Source organism: Meriones unguiculatus (assembly GCF_030254825.1).
Source record: "Meriones unguiculatus strain TT.TT164.6M chromosome 13 unlocalized genomic scaffold, Bangor_MerUng_6.1 Chr13_unordered_Scaffold_33, whole genome shotgun sequence".
NCBI classification, from domain to species: Eukaryota; Metazoa; Chordata; class Mammalia; order Rodentia; family Muridae; genus Meriones; species Meriones unguiculatus.
Window position 1 is genome coordinate 4,734,867 of NW_026843645.1, and position 20,510 is coordinate 4,755,376.

Genomic DNA, 20,510 nt, shown 5'->3' on the forward strand with positions numbered 1-20,510 from the left:
TGTCAATATCTCAGCATGCTGGAAGAAAAATTCTGTCAGGTTTGGTCCAGCATCTCCAGTATTCACTCCTTTTGTTCTGCAAACATATAATTTCTCACAAGCATTATACAGTTCTAAAATTATAAATGTATGAGATGTTCAGAATGAAATTAAACTGTAAACCAATTTTATCAATGCCAATTAAAAGAATGACATAATAAAAATTGAGGATATTATAGCCAAGGATTTATTGGTCATGTACTGCTGAAGTTCTGGCTAGAGACATTTTTTATGTCTCAGTCAGCTTTAGAATTATGTGAAGCGATTATCAATTTATATTGCCTGTTTTGTTTGGTATTCTTAATTTCTTTCTTCTTGTGTGTGACCAAGGTTTTCGGGTGGTCTTCCTCTGTGATATCTGATTTTTATTTGTTTTGAAGGAACCCATAATTTCTCTTCTCCTGTATGAACATATGAAAAACCTCTTCCCCAGTATGTAATACCTCCCCTACTGTTCATTGTGAAGTTAGGGTATCTTTGAAATATATAGGCTGAAATAATTCAGCAATTTTTTTTCTATAACCCAGTGTCTTTGTGCAGCTGTTGTTTGTTGTTCATTAACATTTAAGAAATTTAAGGTCAAAAAAGCATTATGTAATCTATCTCGTGGGGGGGGGGTAAAACCCCTCTCTGTTTGTTAAGCATGTCCCTTAAAGTATGATTCAATTTTTCAATGACTGCTTGACTGGCAGGATTCTGCGGAATACCTGTTACATGTTTTAGCTTATAATATGTAAAAAAATCTTTCCATTTTATTAAAGACATATGCTGTAACATTATCAGACTTGATTTGTGTAGGCATAACCATAACTTCCAGAACTTCTAATAAATTTGTAATAACTAAATCAGCCTTCTTAGAACTTGTGGCTTCGCCTGAAAGATGGAGCTGGTTTCCGCCTTCCACCTTCCCGATGGTGAGTGCTCTCTGTCACAAACAACTCCGCATTTGGCTAAGGCTGAGGATCTGGCTTGCTTCCATGTATGTGGACCTATCTTCATTGCCCACATGGCATGCTGAGGTTGGCTACCCAGAGGATATTTAACCTGTGGGCTGGCTTTTCCCAGGGTCAGATGATTGTTCAAGGTTCCTGAATAAACTGTATTGAAAAACGAAAAAAGAACTTGTGGCTTTTGTTCATTGGAACCCTGAATATGTGTCTATAGTATGGTGCACATATTTCAGTTTACCAAACTCTATAAAATAAAACACATTATTTGCTAAATTTCATTTCTTTGTTTACCATTTGGGTTACTTCCTGCAGGTAGTGGAGTTTAATTATATAAAGAACAAGTGGGACATTTTCGCACAATTTCTTTGGCTTGTTGCCAAGTGATAGAAAACTCTCTTTTTAAACCTTTGCTGTTAACATACTGTTTTTAAAATGAAATTCTGAGGCCTCAAACAAACTTCCTGTCAATAGTTGATCAATTTCATCATTGCCTGTGCTAGAGTGCCTGGTGGATGCATATCAGATCTGATCTATGTTATATACAATGTATTATTTTTATTTCTTATTACTCGGTGTAATTGAAGAAACAGTGAAGTTAAGTCCAAATAATCCTGAATTAGATCAGAAGTTTCTATACGTAGAACAATAATTTCTGCATATTGAGAGTCAGTGACTATATTAAGAAATTCTTGAAAATTTGATGACACCAAGAGAATTGCATATAATTCTGATTTTTGAACTGAATCATAAGCACTCTCCATCACTTTACTCAGATTTTCTGACTTAGAACCTGCCATTTTTGATTTATTGGCATCCGTATAAAATATGGGAGCTCCAAAAATTGGAGTTCCTTTTATTATATAAGGAAGAATCCAATTGTTTCTTTTTATAAACTGAAGTGACTTGATTTTGGGGTATCTGTTGCTGATTTCTCCGAAAAACTCACAACAAGCTCTTTGCCAATATCCGTTCACTGCCCATAATGATACAATCTCAGCATTGGGAAAGGTCACCACAATTCCAGCTGGATCTATTCCAGCCAACTGATGAAGTCTCATTTTTCCTTTTAAGAGTAATTCAGGAACTTTTCTATATCGATTTTTAATTTTTTTTTATTTTGCTTGTGTACCAAAAATACCCCATTCTAAGACACAGTCCACCTTATGCATTAGAATTCCTGTGGGAGAATGAGTGAAAAGCAAGATAACCAAAATATAGGCCGTCTTTGGATCAATATGGTCTATATATGCATCTTGTAATTTCCTTTCTACCAGAGCCAATTCATTTTCATCTTCAGTTGATAACGTTCTTGGACATTTAAAGTCCTTATCATCATATAAGGTTTAAAATAAGTTATTTAGCTTTGAGTAGCTAAACAAAATGTAGGCTATAGCCAGTTAATATCTTACAGTAATTTTTTGAAAATCATTGAGAGTTTTTAATTGGGTTCTTCCAAGTTGTTGAGTTTTTTTGTAGACCTATTTTGTATCCTAGGTAATAATAGAATCTCCTCTTTGTACTTTTTCGGGCGCAATCTCTAAACCCCAACAAGGCAAAGTTCTATTTATTTCATCAAATATATTTTCTAATGTTTTTCTATCTGAATCAGCCAATAAGATATCATCCATATAGTGGTAAATTATTCATTGAGGAAACTGCTTACAAATTACCTCCAACAGTTGTTGTACAAAATATTGGCACAAAGTAGGACTGTTCAACATCCCTTGTGGTAAGACCCTCGAGTGGTATCTCTTTATTGGACAGCTTCTATTCAAAGTGGGTCCTGAGAAAGCAAACCTTTCCCTATCATACTCATGTAAAGGAATTGTGAAAAAGCAATCCTTTATATCAATCACTGTAATAGGCCATTGTTTAGGTAACACGGAAGGCAATGGGATTCCGGATTGTAATGACCCCATTGCTGGAATAATTTTGTTAATGGCTCTGAGATCTGTTAACATCTTCCATTTGCCAGATTTCTTCTTGATGACAAATACCAGAGAATTCCAAGGGTTGTTGGACTCCTCTATATGCTGAGCCTCCAGTTGTTCCAGGACTAGCTGTTCTAGTGCCAGTAATTTTTCTTTACTCATAGACCATTGTTCAATACAAATAGGTTGGTTTTCCAACCACCTTAGTGGTAAGGCTGTGGGAATTTTATCAGCAGTGGCTTTCCAACAGGCAGTTGAAAAAATGGCCTCTGCTGTATTTTGTTTATGGACAGCCTGGACAGTCTGAAACTGTTTTTGATGGCATTTTAAAATAATTTTAGCTTCTTTATCAGGAGTATTACCTGTTTTTTGCCTCATAACATGGGGGGATGTTAATGTGGGTCTTCCATTATTGTAACACATCTCTTCTCCATAAGTTTATGGCTATCTCAGCCACATATGGTCTTAGTTTTCTTATTTGACCTTCTGGTTCTGTACATTTAAACCATCTAACACTTTGTTTCACTTTAGATAAAGTCCCAACTCCTTGGAATTGAATATCCACCTCCTGAAGTGGCCAATTTGGAGGCCAGGATTTACAAGTAATAATTGTGACATCAGTCCCAGTATCCACCACACATTCAATTTCAATGCTATTTAAAATTATCTTTAACTTTGCCCTATGATCATTTATAGAGGTTTGCCAATATATTTGCTTTTTTGTTCCCTTCCCTTCCTTTTTTTTATTTATTTACCTATAAAACCTACCCTGGCCTCACTGTTGAAATTTTTAATGTTTATTCCCAGAGCAGTGGTGTTTATCTTTCTTGTGGAGGAGTATCCCTGTCCTGTATTGGGGCTTGAGACAGGCCCCTTCAGGCATTTTTTGATAAAGAATTACCCCATTTATCTGTGCTCTATATTCACTTATCCGATGTCAACCCTTGCACATCTTCTGCATATTCTAGGACGTATAGGCTCCCTTTTTGAATTATTTTGTTTTTCCTGGTAACTCCATTTGCAGCAACCTTGCTCATCAAAATTAAGACATTTCCCAATGTTTTTAGGGGTAGCTTCTCCTATCAAGGTCAAATTGAGGTCTGATGTCAATCCTATTTATAACACATTCGTCTATTTGTGCACACCTTGCTTTTAATGGCCGTATTACCTCTTTACAATCAAAATCTTTGCATTTTCAAAAGCTAAAGGTTCTATTAGTGCTTTTCTAGCTAGTGGATCTGATATACTTGTATCCCCAGCTTTGCAAAACATTAGTGAATGTTTCACTTGGAGCTTGTATGACCTGAGAGAATGGCTCAAGCCTTTTCCCTGATCCCTCAACCTTGTCCCAGGTATTTAAGGCTGCTAGGTGACATAATACTAAGGTTTCTTCATTATATACAGCTTGTATCTCTGTGTGAGCCTATTGGCCATCACCAAGCAGCCATTCCTTAAAAATACCAACAGCCCTGGCTCTATTTTGTATGCTGTCTCTCTAGCCTCTTCTCTTCACCATGATAGCCATTGTAAATATGGCTCAGGTTCTTTTATTGTCTTTGCCATATCCTCCCAGTCCTTTGGGATTACTATACTGATTGGCCAGGAAGTCAGCATTTGTTTAACAAATGGTGAATGCATTCCAAAATTGGTGACACTCTCTTTAAACTTTCTCAGGTCTAGCACTTCCACAGGGTGCCATTCAGCCTCATGGTAATCCTGTGGGTAATCATCTGCTGGTCTCTGTTGTACACTGACTGGATAAGCTAACATTTGTTTTCTAACCAACTTTGTTTGGCTTTCTATATTATTATCTTTTGCGTCTGCCTGAGTATTACTTAGTATTCTAAACTCTTTTTTTAAGGTCTGTACCCATATTTTACACCCATCTCTCTATTTTTTGTTTTGTTCAATAATCTCTGGAATGTCTTGTTTTATGCCTTGCTTCTAACTTTTAATTTTTTCTTTATATTGTTCTACTTGTTCTTTGTGTTTTCCAGTATATTTTCTAAAACCTCTGCCCTCTTTTCCTGTTGTTTATCATGTTCTGTAAGTTTTTGTATCTCGTTTTATGTCCTGTTTCCAACCTTCATTTTTTTCTTCATATTGTTCTACTTGTTCTTTGTGTTGTTCCAGTATCTTTTCGAAAGCCTTTGCCTTTGAGAACACATAAAAGGCTAAATCAATTTTTAAAGTTAAATTGAGGAATATGAATGTAACCATGGTCATAATTTCTAAACTTTCCTTTATTTCTGTCTTAAAACTGTAGAAGAGATTATCAGCCAAGCTCAAAGAAGTCTGTTTTATCTCTCATCCTGTTAGACTGTAGTTGCAACCAGTTTTGTTCAGTCTCAGGTCTGCCCACAGTAGGCTGTCTTTTGCTCTGAGGCATGTTTAAGAGTCTCTTTTAAAGAGCCAGTAATTTATCTGGGAGTTTTTAGGTTTAAAGTTTGGGTTGTATCACTGAGAGCTTATTCCTCTCCCCCACCAAATTAAATTAAAGTAGGATTTAAAGGTTGTGGATACTTAGATTAGTTGAGTGCCATTTGTTGTAGATTATTAATATTTACTATTGATAAATCTTTTGGTTAAGCAGTGGTTATTCCTAAACAGCTGTATAACCAAATCACCACACAGAGACTAGGATTTAATTAATTAACCTAGAGCACAATGTTGGCTAACAGTTACTCCATCCTAAACCTCCAAGCCCGCAGAGATTCCTAGGATTCAGATTCACCCATCATACTTGCTTTTTGTGATATTTTAGTTCCAGTTAATTTCTGCATGTGGTGCCAAGCCCTCTCCTGCAGATTCTCCTCCTCTCCTCTCCTGTCTCCTTTCTCTTCCTCCCACTCTGGACCAGGATGTCTCACCTTATCCTCTCCATTATTCAGTATTGGGGCTGGTTGTTTTAATTGACAATATAGAGAACAAATGGTGGCATGTTTATGCAAACTTGAGACAGGCGATGCTTAGAAAAAAGCATCACAATGCAATATTTGCATTGAAACCAGGCAGTGGAATAGAGAAATCAGCATTTGAATGAACAAGGGTAAATTGTATACATCCAAAAAAAAAAACATTATACCAATATAATCCCTTGTATCATATTAGAAAAACATGGTCTAAAGATAGACCTTAATAGTAACAAAAATAGTAAACAGCCTGCATATGCATGGAAAGTGAACTCTACTCAATGACAGCTGGATTATGGAAAAAATAAACTAATTAGACTTTCTAGAATTTAACAAAAATGAAGGCACAACTCACCCAAACTAATGAGACATAATGAAAGTAATTCTAAGAGGAAAGTTCATAGAACTAAGTGACTTCATAAAGAAATCTGAAGCATCTCAAATCAACATAACAGCACACTTGAAAGACCTAGTCAAAAGGAAGCAGACATACACAAGAGGAGTATATGGCTAGAAATAATCAAACTTAGGGCAGAAATCAATAAATTAGAAACAAAGAAAGCAATTCAAAAAATAAACAAAAGCAAGAGCTTGTTCTTGGAGAAAATGACAAAGATAGAGAAACCTTTAGCATAACTAACTAAAACACAGGGGGACACTATACAAATCAGCAAAATCAGAAAATAAAAGGAGGTATAATTACAGACACTGAGGAAATTCAAAAATCATTAGGTTTTACCTTAAAAGTCTATATGCCACAAAATTTGAAAATCTAAATGAAATGGAATATTTTCTTGCTAGATTCCACTTATCAAAGTTGAATCTGGATCAGGTAACTAAATTAATAGACCTATATGCCCTAATGAAATAGAAGCAATCATCAAATTCTCCCTGCCAAACAAAGCCCAGAGCCTGATGGTTTCAGCGCAGAATTTTACTAGACCTTAAAAGAAGAGGTAACACCAATACTCTTCAAACTATTTCACAAAACAGAAAAATAAGGAACATTACCAAACTCATTCTATGAGGCCACATTCACCTTGATACCTAAACCTCACAAAGGCTAACTAAAAGGCAGGGATACACTAAAAAAGATAATTTCAAACCAATCTCTCTTATGAATATTGAAACAAAAATACTCAATAAAATACTCGCAAAATGAATCCAAGAAAACATCAAATATCTCACCTATCCTGACCAAGTAGGCTTCATTCTAGGCATGCAGGGGAGGTACAATCTACAGAAATCCATCAGTGTAATCCACGACTTAAACAAACTGAGAAACAAAAACCACAAAATCATCTCAATAGATGCTGAAAGGCATTTAATAAAATCCAAGTTCCATTAATATTTAAAGTTTTGGAGATATCAGAGATAAAAGGCACATGCCTAAACACAGCAAAGATAATATACAACAAGCCTATAGCAAACTAAATGGAAAGCAATTTAAATCAATCCCACTGAAATCAGAGACAAGCCAACTTTGCTCACTCTCTCCTTTCTCTTCAACATAGTACTGGAAGTTCTAGCTAGAGCAGTAAAACAACTAAAGGAAATCAAGGGGATACAAAGCAGAAGGGAAAAAGTCAAAGTATCACTATTCACAAATGATATGACAGTATACATGAGTGACCCTAAAAATTCTACCAGAGAAGTACTACAGCTGATAAACACCTTCAGCAAAGTGGCTGTATACAAAGATGCTAAAAAATATCTGAAGCCCTCTTGTATAGAAAAGACAAGAGGGCTGAGAAAGAAATTAGGGAAAAAAAACAACCTTGCAATAGCTGCAAATAGCATAAAGTGCACTGGTGTGACTAACCAAGCAAGTGAAAAATCTGTATAAAAAACTTCAAGTCTTTGAAGAAAGAAATTGAAGAAGATATCATAAGATGGAATGATCTCCCATACTCATTGACCAGTAAGAAAAAACAGCAAAATGGCCATTCTACCAAAAGAAATGTAGAGATTCAATGCAATTCCCATCAAAATACCAACACAATTCTTTACAGACCTTGAAATAACAATTCTCAACATTACATAAAAAACACAAAAAATCCAGAATAGTTAAAAGAATTCAGTACAATAAAAAACTTCTGGAGGTATCTCCATCCTGGATCTCAAGCTGTACTACAGAAAAACAGTAAAAACGGTGTGGTACTGGCATAGAAACATACTGGTGGATCTGTGGAATTGAATCAAAGACCCAGAAATAAACCCACACACCTACAATGCCTGATTTTTGACAAAGAAGCCAAAACCATTCAATGGAAAAAAGAACATCTTCAACCAATGGTGCTTGTCTAACTGGATGTCCACACATACAAATAGATCCATACTTATCACCCTGCACAAAAGTAAATTCCGTGTGGATCAGATACCTCAACATAAAACTAACATTCTTAATCTGTTATTAAAAAAATTGAGGAAGAGGCTTGAACATATTTGCACAGGAGACAACTTCTTGAACAGAACACCAGCAGCACAGGCTCAAAGATCAACAATCAATAAATGGGATCTCATGAAACTGAAAATCTTCCCTAAAGCAAAGGACACTGTCAGCAGAACAAAAGGATGGCTTACAGACTGGGAAAGGATCTTCACCAACTCTACATCTGACAGAAGGCTAATATCCAGAATATATAAATAACCCAACAAATCAAATAATCCAATTTAAAATATGATTCAAGGCTAAACAGAAATTCTCAACAGAGAAATATTGAATGGTGTAGAAACACTTAAAATGCTCAACATCCTTAAAAATCTGAGAAATGAAAATCAAAACGACTCTGAGACTCCACCTCTCACCCAACAGAATGACTAAGAGAAAAAACTCAAGGGACAACTCATGCTGGAGAAGATGTGCAGAAAGGAGAACCCTCCTCCATTGCTGGTGAAAATCTAAACTTGTACAGCTGCTTCGGAAATCACTCTGGTGCTTTCTCAGAAAACTGGGAATACTGCTACCCCAAGACTCAGCTAAAAAACTCCTAGGCATATATCAGAAAGATGCTCAACCATACAACAAGGACATTTGCTCAACTATGACAATAACAGCTTTATTCATAATAGCCAGAATCTGGAATCAAACTAGATGTCCCTCAATGGGGGAATGGATACAGAAATTGTGGTACATTTACACAAGGAAATACTACTCAGATATTAAAAACAAGAAAATCATGAAATTTGCAGGCAAATGGATGGAACTAAAAAAAATCACCCTGAGTGATGTATCTCAGAAGCAGAAATACATGTATGGTATATATTCATTTACAAGTGATTATTACCCATACAATATAGATTGGACATACTAAAATCTACAGACCTTAAAAACCTAAAGTACAAGGAGAAACAGAGAAACATAGGGAAGATGCTTAATTCTCATTCAGAAAAGAAAACAGGATAGACGCCAGAACGCATAGAAGAGAGAGAACAGGATAGGAGCCTTTCACAGATGAACACTAAGTGACTCCACTCAAGAGGTGATTGAAGCAGATACAGAGACCCACAGCAAAATTTTGTATAGAGCACAAAATGTCTTATTGAAGAAGTGGGAGATAGAAGGACCTAAAGGGGACAGGAGTCACACAAGGAGACCGACAAACAAAAAAAAATCTGGGTCCTGGGGCCCTGCATAGACTCATGCATCAACCAAAGAGCATGAGAGGAATTAGACCCCCTGCTCAGATGTAGCACATAGACAGCTCAGTGTCCATATGGGATTCCTAGTAAGGGGAGAAGAGACAGTCTCTGAACTTGGCTGCCTGCTTCTTGATCACTTCTCCCTGGTGGGACCACCTAGTCAACCTACAGATGAATAGGATACAGGGAGTCTTAAAGGAACCTGATAGGATAGGGTCTGATAGGACCTTCCCTATCAGAGGACTACAGGAGAAGGATAGGAGAGAAGTAGGGAGGGATGCTGGGACCTAGAGGAGAAGAGAGAGGCGGCTAAAATTGGGATACAAAGTGAATAAATTGTAAAAATTAATGATAAACAAGGGTGACAGAATAAAGCATAAATAAGACACAATTGACTGAGAAAAACACAAAAAAATACATCTTTAATCATAGATCTAGCTAGGAAAAAAAAAAACCTTAGGCAACCATTACCTCAAATGACAAATAATGTATGTTTAGTGTCCTTCTTGGTACTATAGTAAAAGAGAATGTGATAGGATGCACACAGTATCATTGGAAATCTTTCTTCATGCACTGAACATGGAGTGACCTGTAGGAGTTGAGATGTTGATTTACTTTCTCGCCACAGATCAGCAGGAGTGTATCCCTTGCTGAATTCAAGAGTACCCAAACCTTGAGAGAAACAAGTGCCTGCCCATGGCAGTGACCTTCCTGTCATTTGAGGATCCTCTGGGTTTGGTCCTGGCCTGCATGGCTTTGTGTTTATCTGTCAGCACAGCTATAGTTTTGGGGATCTTTCTCAAGCACCATGACTCACCCATCATTAAGTCCAATAACCAGACTATAATAAAATACCTTAGTGTCTTCAAATGAAATTATTTACCCCTACTTTTAGTAAGTTTATATAAAATGTATTTCTAACCGTAACTAAAAGAGCCCTTCATTTAAACAATGTTATATAGATACACTCTATTTCAGAATAGAAACCACTTCTGAAAAAACATTTTAGTAAGTTATACATGTTACTTTTTAATTCATGGACATATAACTATTCAAATTTTAATTACATAATCGTAATTGTGATAAATAATACAGGTACTATATTTTTTCCCTTAGTATTTTATTTTTCTGGAGGAAACAGGAATTAGGCTGACAGTTGACATCTTCTGTTGGACAGGCAAAAACCTGGACCTCTGGCAAAGGGTGCTTGCAAAATTGTATATCCACAGTGGAAATCAGTGTGCAGAATTCTCAAAATGATGAAAATAAATCTACCATATGAACCACTTATAACTTTCCTTGACATATGCACAATGGACTCAACATACTCCTTCAAAAATATTTTCTCAACCATGCTCATTGCTATTCTGTTCACAATAGGTACAAAATGGGAACACCTAAATATCCTTCAACTGATATAGATAAGTGAAATGGTATGCACATAAGTAGATAGAAATATAAATGACAATATTGATTTAGGTAACTAAAATCCAGAAAACAGATATCACATGTCCTATCTACTCTGAAGCATGTAACTCTAGATCTTCAGTTGTGAGTAGTTACCCTACTGTGAAAGAAAAGAAAGATTGTCATGAAAGACTGGGGACCAGCCCCAGCAGTTGATAGTTTCCAGAGAAAAGGGAAGGATAAGGCAGGGCAGAAATGAGTCAGAAATGGTTGTCCAAAGAAACTTAGAGTCTTGACTGACTGGCAGTCATAGTACCTCTTTATTTAGACAGATTTCAATAATAAAAGATGGATTCACATTGTTCTAAAACATAGATGATATCCTTTTTGTCCCCAGACATGTGTTTTAACTGTCTCTTGGTCATAAATTTAGTCATCATTGATAAACCTTATATTTTACTATCATTTTTCTTCATCAGTCCCATAACCTGACAGTTTTGAGGATCTGGAGGCATATTTGCCACAGCCTGAAAGCCCATTCTCAGGTTGGAAGCATTCTCAGATTCAATGGCAATAAATAAAAAATCTTTAAGCAGCCTTGGACATATTGCTTTGTCCTGAGAAGTATATTATCAAATTTTAATGGACAACCTCAAGAAAAACAATTTAGGCCAAAGCAGCAACAGTTATTATTCAATTCCTGGCATAAATCAATGTCTATACCTCATATCTTTGTAGAATTTATTTATGTGCTAAATCTAAGTATTTTTTTCATTATTTTGGTCATACAACACTACAGTGATACTGTGAAAGCTGATATTTCTAGGAAAAGGAGGTCATAATACCTCACTTTTAAAATCATTTTTACAAAACATTCTTTGTCCATCATTATAGATCCTAGTTTAAGGTGATGATATCTCCAGACATTCATTTACAGCTCCATATAGTCATGGGGGGCATATCATATGTAACTCCTAATCTCATATGCAAAGTAATCACCTGAGGATACAGCAGTATGCGGTATTTATTCTCCAATGATATCAACTCTCCTAGCACTACAAACTTTGTTTGCCTTTTTAAGAGTATGTTGTTCTGATTATTTTCTTCTTGAGGAAGCATAGGGGTAGATTTTTCAAGACTGTCTTGGAGCTGAAGTCTCATAAGGAGTTCTCTGCCATTTTTATGTGAGTTACAACTTCCACAAGGAAGACATTCATGTAGGGCCAGATAATTGATATTTCTGAGAGGGGCAGTATGCTCAGAATTTTTCTGGGGAAGCTTAGAAGCAGTACCACAGAGTGAAGGCATAAATGATTCATTAAAAATTTTCTCATTGCTCCAATGTCCCCAGGTCATACATGTACTGAAAGCCCTCTAAGCATGTAGCAAGTGGAGATCAAGACAAAGCCTGGAAGATAGCATGAAGGCTACTATAACATGCAGCTCAGCTGTGCTGGATCTTTGTCAAATAGCTGTGCTGACTTCATGGCTTTAACTGTATATGAACTTTGGTGAGGTTTTAATCCATTTGGAGGTGACGTTGAGTGAAAATAAGCACCTATTTCTATGTTTCTACATATAGACATCTAGTTTGGTCAGCACCATTTATGAAGATTTTATCTGTTTTTCCAATGTGTATTTCTTGCATTGCAGTGTGTATTTCTATTTTTTTTCTTATAGTACTAGTGCATTTACATAATCAAATATTACTCAGACATTTAAAAAATCAAATCATGAAACATGAAGGTAAATGCAGATTTGCAGGTAACTGAGAGTGAGAGAATCTAGACCCAAAAAGAGAAATAGGGTATGTATTTGCTTTACATATGTATTAGTTGCAAGATGTATAATATGCAAGCAACTGAATATAATACCACAGGGATACATACAGATTAAGAACTGGAGGTTAGGGCAGGCAGAGATTTCTCCATAGGAAAGGGAAATAAAATACTTGGAACAAATGGAAAGTGGGCTAAAAAGATAGAATTGAAGGGGATTGGGAAAGGAAGAGGGCAATGAAAAGGTAACATGAGAAAAGACAGGTAAAATTAAGGGTCATTGGAAACCTAATGCAATAGAAACGTTCTAAATCATATTTATAAAAAGAGTCAATATAAATGAAATCACCACACAAGAAGAAAGTCCCAAATGGAAATTTCTTGACACTAAGTAAAGCATCCAGTACTGGTAATATTTAACTGAGGTACTGGTTAAAATAGTGTGATTGTAATGCCAAAACAATACAGGCTTTTGCCAAGACTATAGGATGCTCTTCAGAAATTGACTACAATGCCCTCTTGCTGGAGACAACACTTACACTTACCTGGAACATAGATAAATAGAGCTTGTGCTTACATAGAACCTTCACACTTACATTCTAGCAACTTTGATATGCGATGTACTTTGCAACTACAAGAGGAGAAATATAAACACTAACCCAGATACCAAATTTTTGAACTATAACAATGCTCTACCTGTAAGACATATTAGTGCAAGAGTTGTAGGAGTAAATACCAATCTATAGTTTGACTTAAGGCCCACTTCACATGATGGAATCCACACCTAACACTGGTTTTTTGATCAAGAAAAGGAAATTACACAGCCCATGGTTGTGGGGGAAAAACAAATAGTACATTCTACTAAAAGTAATAAATGACCATTGACACCATTCTGCTATACTCATAGACCAGTATCTTGTTCAGCCATCATCAAAAAAGTATCATCCTGCATCTGATGGAGACAATTTCAGAGACCCATAGAGAAAATAGACAGTCAGTGAAAAACCTCAGAATATGCCCTTCAGGCTCTTCAGTAATTCAGCCAGAAGAGTGTAAGAGCCAGAAAAGAAAGAGGATATCAAAGAACAAAGCAGTATAAATTAAGAGGACTGAAGAATAGATAAACTGTGAGAGACTGAGGCACCATGCACAAGGCCTTTAGAGTTCTGCCCTAGCCCTATCTCTAATTGATAAATGTTTGCAAATGAAAATGTAGTTTTCTCCAAGGGACACTCATTTTATCCAAGAGACTACTCTTAATTGTATTTTTAAGAGTACATTCCAATAGGCAGATGCCCAAAAATTTCCCTCACTGACAAGTTTGGATTCTCATGTCCTGGAATTCTGGCATTCATTTAAAATGTTTTTATCATAGTTCTCATTTTAATTTGCTGAAGATTTTTTTCTATTTTTAAAGCTACATGTCCTCTGTGTGTATACCATTGTTTCAAGTTTAATATTTTGTGAGATTCCTGCATGTTTGAGCAAGTCTACATCATTTCCCAACTTGGGCTCTTTTTCTTTTTTTTTCCTACTTGGATGTGTTTGTTTTTGTCTTTTTGCTATTTTATTTTCTTATTATACATTATAGCTCTCCTTGTTTAATATGAGGGTGAATTTAGACAGAATAGAAGAGGATATGGGAAAGAGTTGCCAGGATTAGAGGAACAGAAAACTTTAATCCGGATAAATATATAAGTAAAATGACTATTTTTAAAAGAAGAAAAGGAGGAGGAGAAGGAGAAGGAGGAGGATGAAGAGAAAGAAAAAAAGAAGGAGGAGTTGGAGAAAGAAGAGAAGCAGGAGGAGGAGAAGGATGAAAAGATGAAGATGAAGAAGAAGAAGAAAGAAGAAGAAAAAGAAGAAGAAGAAGAAGAAGAAGAAGAAGACAAGTGTGTCAAAAGAAAGGTTAAATAGCTATGCACAAAAGATCCAGAAAATCTAAAAAGTGCAAAAAAGTAATTTATGAATAATAAAAATAGAAAAAAAAGACAAAACTCAGATCAAAAATTCTAGAAAATATTTTCAGGAAAATAATAGAAGAATGTATCCTTAACCTAATGAAGAAGGGGTAGCCTATAAAAGTACAAAAAGTATATAGAACAACAATTAAAGTGTACCAGAAAAGAAATTGTGCTCAGCACATAAAATTAAAACATTAAATGTGAAGAAAAGTATATTAAACAAAGAAGGGATATTAAAAGATGCAAGTTGAAAATACTAACTTGCATATAAATTCAGGCTCTTTAGAATAACTTCTGATCGCTCAAGAGAGAAAGAATGAATAATCCCAAGCATCAAATCAGGAGGCAAAAACCTCACACCATAACTACAAAATAAAGGGAAATAATAAACATTGCTCATTGAAATCTCTCAACTTGGATGTTCAATTCTCCAATAGAAAGTCAGGAACTAACAGAATGGACTAGACAACAATGTCCATTTTTCTGCTGCATCTACTGAACACTCTTTATCATCCAGGTTGGACAGCATCTCTGTTTAAAAGGATGGAAGGAGACAGTAGAAGAAAGTGGACCAAAAAAGAAGTTTAGGGGAACTTTATTTTATAAAGTTCACACAAACAAATACTAAAATTCTTGAGTCAATTTAAAAGAGAGTATGTACTGTACACACTGAATGAGGATATGCAACAGATGACTTGGACTGGTCCAGCACACATCTACACTCATGTTTACTGAAGCAAAGCTTACCGTATGCTAAGAGAGAATGGACTTGATTGTCCTGAATCACATGAGTGCAAAATATATTATTCAAATTTTATTCATGGAAAACATGTACTTTTGTTTTTTGAGATTTTTAATATAATCACATTATTTCTCATTTCTCTGTCCTACCTACAAAATCTCTCATATATCCCTCTTTTGGCTCTTTCAATTTCAAGTCTTGGGTTGCCAATAACTGCTATTACATGTATCGTGTGTGTGTGTGTGTATGTGTGTGTGTGTGTATATGCAAGAGTGAGAGAGAACATTTAACATTTCAAGAAAGGCAATCATTTTACTTTGAAATTGTGGATGAACTCAAAATGTATCAAGTTATGACCTGAGCTAGACACAGAAATGAAACATTGTCTGACTTATAACTGGGTTATAAGCACTCAGTGCTCTGAAATAAGAACTGAATAGTCAGTATTAGAGCCTGAACATCAGGGTGTAGTGGCATGACTTGTCAAAGAACACATTTCAGTGACAAGAGGAATAATATAAAGAAATACTTTGGGGTGCATGCATAAGAGCTATTAATAATAGCTTACATTGTTTACTTGAGAAATATTCTCTGTATATTTTTTTAAATCTCAATAACCAAAATGTTATAATTACTGTGTAAGAGATATTAATTTATTTATATATTATTTACTCTTCCATCAGTTTTCCTTCCATTTTCACCCTCCTGAGTTTTGAGTAATCATTCTTTGCTCTTTTGAAAATTCAAGCCACTTTTTCATAAACTATTTTTACACACTTAACATACCAAAATTTGATTTGTACAATATTTTACAATATTACAATACTAGGAATATATGACAAACCACTGAATTTTATTAAGGGTATTTATTATATATAGTATCACAGGAAAAAGGAAAATGCGTAGAGATGAAATACTATTCTTTCTAGTTGTTTTTAAGAGACAGTTGCCTGAGTCCAGCCATCTCATGAAAAAAAAACTCATTTTTTTCTTTTTTATTGATTATTACAATTTATTCACCTTGTTTTCTGGCTGTAAGCCCCTCCTTCATCTTCCACCAGTTACAACCTACCTCCCTCTTCTACCCCTATGCCCCTCTCCTAGTCCACTGATAGGGAAAATCCTCCTTCCCTACTATCTTATCCTAGTCTATCTTATCAAGTCTTACCAAGAATGGCAGCACTTTCTTCCTCTGTGGCCTGGCAAGTCTGCATCTTCCAGGAGTAGCTGATCAAGGAGCCTTCCACTGAATTCATTTCAGAGAAAGCCCCTGTCACCCTTAATAGGGAACTCACATGGAAACTGAGATACTTATGAGCTACATCTGAGCAGGGATTCTAGGTGTTCTTCATTCATGTTCCTTGGTTGGAACAGGACCCCCCAGGCCCATATTTTTGGGCTCAATTGGCCTCCTTGTGGAGGGCCTCTCACATCCAGGTCTTTCTACCTCCTAAATATTCCATATAAATCCATGCTTTCTACACAAAATTTGGCTATGAGTTTAACCATCTTCTTCAATACCCTGCTATGTAGATTCTTTCAGAGGCCCTCTGTGGTAGTTCCTGCCCTGTTCCCTATCTTCCCCATTACCGATGTCTATCCCATTTGCCCTTCTGAATGAGGATTAAGCATCTTCCTTAGGGTTCTTCCTGTTGTTTAGATCCTTTAGGACTCTAGCTTTTAGTATTTTTAATCCTGTATTATATGGCTAATATCCACATATAAGTGAGTATATACCATGAGTGTCTTTCTGCTTCTGGATACCTCAGTCAGAGTGATCTTTTCTAGTTGCATCCACTTGCCTGCTGATTTCCTTGTTTTTAATTGCTGAATAGTATTGCAATGTATAAATGTGCCACAATTTCTGTGTTTATTTCTCGGTTTGGGGACATCTAAGTTGTTTCCAGATTCTGGCTATTGTCAATAAAGTTGTTATGAGTATAGTTGAGCAAATGTCCTTGTTGTATGGTTGATAATGTTCTGAATATATGCCCATGGTTGGTATAACTGAATATTCTAGTAGCACTATTCATAATTTTCTGAGAAAGCACCAGATTGATTTCCAAAGTGCTTGTACAAGTGTATATTCCCACCATTAATGGAGGAGGGTTCCCTTTTCTCCAAATCGAGTCCAACTTGTTTTGCAGATGGTGTGGGAGTACACATGCATGACCCTAAAAATTCAACCAGGGAACTCCTACAGCTGATCAACACTTTCAGCAAAATGACTGTATACAAAATTAAATTAAAAAATCTGAAGCCCTCCTGTATATAAAAGACAAATGGGCTCAGAAAGAAATTAGGGAAACAAAACCCCTTCACAAAAGCCACACATAATATAAAGTACCTTGGTGTGACTCTAATCAAGCAAGTGAATGATTTGTATGGAAAAAAGAACTTCAAGGAAGATATCAGAAGATCTCCCATTCTCTGGGATTGGTATGATTCACATAGTAAAAATTGCCACTCTACCACAAGAAATCTAAAGAGTCAATGCAATTCCAATCAAAATACCAGCACAACTCATTGCAGACCTTGAAAGAACAATTCTCAGTTTCATATGGAAAAACAAAAAAAAAAAAAAAAAAAAAAAAAAAAAAAAACAACCCAGAATTGATTTTAAAAAATGCCTGTACAATAAAAGATTTTCTGGAGGTATCTTCATCTGAGATCTCAAGTAGTACTATAGTGAAACAGTAATAAAAATGGCATTGTACTGGCACCTGTACTTTAAATCTTAAAGGGGTGTGCATCTACTCATTAATCATTTTTATTAAATCATATCAAGAAGCTGAGGGGAAAAACAAATATACAGGAATCAACTGCTGTCTCAGTTTTAGACCCAGTTTGAGGGAGTCCAGACAGCCAATGCTACCTTGGGCTATTGTTTCGGCTCATCAACCTTAAATCATCCCTGGCTTTTTTTAACGGTGTACTTTTCTTAACTTTAAATTGTTCTTTAAGATATTTTAAATCAGAGCCATTAGCAAAAACATCTTCCCTGACCTTGTTAAACAATCTATTTTACCAAATTGTTTCTAAGTATAATGGTCATTGCTAACAATCTACATCTATGGCTCCTTTCAAGGGCAGTGGTTAATTCATTAATCTGCTCCAGTAAACAGGTGGAAAGAGATCAAATATTGTTAATTTTAAATGCCAATGATATCGCCCAGTGATGGGCTAGAAGCCTCTTTAGAGTTTTCATACAACTCATGTTATGAGGAATATGGGCATCATAAGGGCAACAAGCAGAGATATGCTACATAAGAGCACAAAGTCCTCAGGACAAGCAGTTCTAGGGATTATGCTTCTCCAAGACAAACTCCTCGTGACTATGCTAACAGGGGAGCCACATTCCATGAGTTCTACAGCCCTTTTGCTATTGCTAATGAATGGCTCTTGACAGGACCGGGTAGCCAAAATAGTTTGCCTATATATGGGTGAAGGGGAAGTGAGGTTAGCTCAGGCCCTGGGAAGGAGAATTCAGGGTATTGCATGGGCTATACTAGCCTGGAGGACCATACAACATCGAAGAACTGAAGGATTGCTGGGAGAAAATGTCAGGTAGGTTTGATTTGATATGTTAACTAGGAACCTCTGCCATTAGTTCCAGGTTTGAATCCTACTGCTATGGTAACATAAAGTTCAGAGAGAGAGAAGCATGGTCTCCATTGGATAATGATTATCAAGTGAGCCCACAGGGAAGAAAGGTGACAAAGACAAAGATTATGTTTTTCTTTTCTTTCTATATATCTTCTTTCTTCTCTTTGAGGAAGGGCAGTAACCCAAACTAGACTCAAAATTTTGCTATTTTGCTCTTTTGTTTTTTTTTAGTATTTTTTATTTTATTAATTGTTTTTATTAATAAAATAAAAATTTTATTTTTCACAATTTATTCATTATGTATGATGGTTGAAGGTCGCTCCTTCAACTCCTACTGCTCCTACCCTCACTTCATCTTCCCCCATCCCCTTTCCCTAGCCTACTCAAAAGGGAAGTAACTCTCCTCTGCCATCCACCCATACCTTATTGGAAAAGTGCTCAGCCATGAAAGAAACACTAGGTATAACTCATTTTAAAGAGTCCAGCCCTCAATATAGTGTTTAATTTACCATCTCACATGCAGAAACATGTGAAATTGAAATGCTATAACCTCTGAAACATATTATCACAAGCATTTCAGAGAACATGATTCTCTTGCTGCCTAGAAGGCTGTTTTCAACCAACCCAGAAAGGCATGAGGGGCAGAAGATGAGGTATAAAGCTTGGAAAGCCTACAAGCATAACAGTGATGAGCCACACTGGGAATAACCTCAGAAAGTAAGTTCAACTTTAATTCCAGAAAACAAGCTTATACCCCTTGGGGAGTGCCTGGGATGCTCCAAGCATAGGTGTAGATAATTGTTTAATACTAGGCAATTCAAGGGTACTCGATTTGCATTAAACAGCACATTCTTATCATATGAACAAGAACAAGAACAAATAATTAAATTTTCTGATATTTGAAGGGAGGAGTGATCGGGTATCTGTGTCAAAGGCCATCTAACAAATTTGATTGGTGGTGTCTATGTCTAAAGACACTCTCCAGAAAAACTCACCCTTGACATGGTTACACATCTAGGCCAGAAGCAGGGTCATACATGGAAAAGAAAGCCTCCTCCCTCATATCTCAAAATTCAGTGTTGGTTGTGATGTTTTTCAATAGTACCGCTGGAACAATAGGTATGTGTACACAAAGAAACTTCTACAGGCTACCACTGTTTTCATACTCTCAGAGAACTTCCTGGCTGGTGTTAGTTCACCATTCCCTACATATTCATCCACTGGACTAAAAGTTTCTTGTGTAATGTGAGGCAATTGAAAACAGTAAATGTTGAGAATCAGGATTATCAATAAGTCTTCCATAAACACCTTATTATATAATACTGTTGCATGTAATTGATATTCAATATTCATTGTATTCTTTTTATAAATAAGTTTATTTACTTTAAATACCAATCGTAGTCCCCCTCCCTTCTCTCCCCCAGTACTACCCTCCATTCCTATTCTCCCTATTCCCGTTCCCCTTTAGAAAAGGGAGGTCATTTCCATTGAGCTAGTTTTACAGTTCTGTTGGATCTCAGTGGACCAAAGTACACAGAG

The 20,510-nt window shown here is 36.0% G+C and overlaps 1 protein-coding gene across 1 annotated transcript in view; it reads left to right on the forward strand.

The window, feature by feature from the left end:
- LOC132650793 (zinc finger protein 120-like) overlaps positions 1 to 20,510 on the forward strand; it is a 1,051,774-nt gene that overhangs the window by 290,094 nt on the left and 741,170 nt on the right. The window lies entirely within an intron of this gene.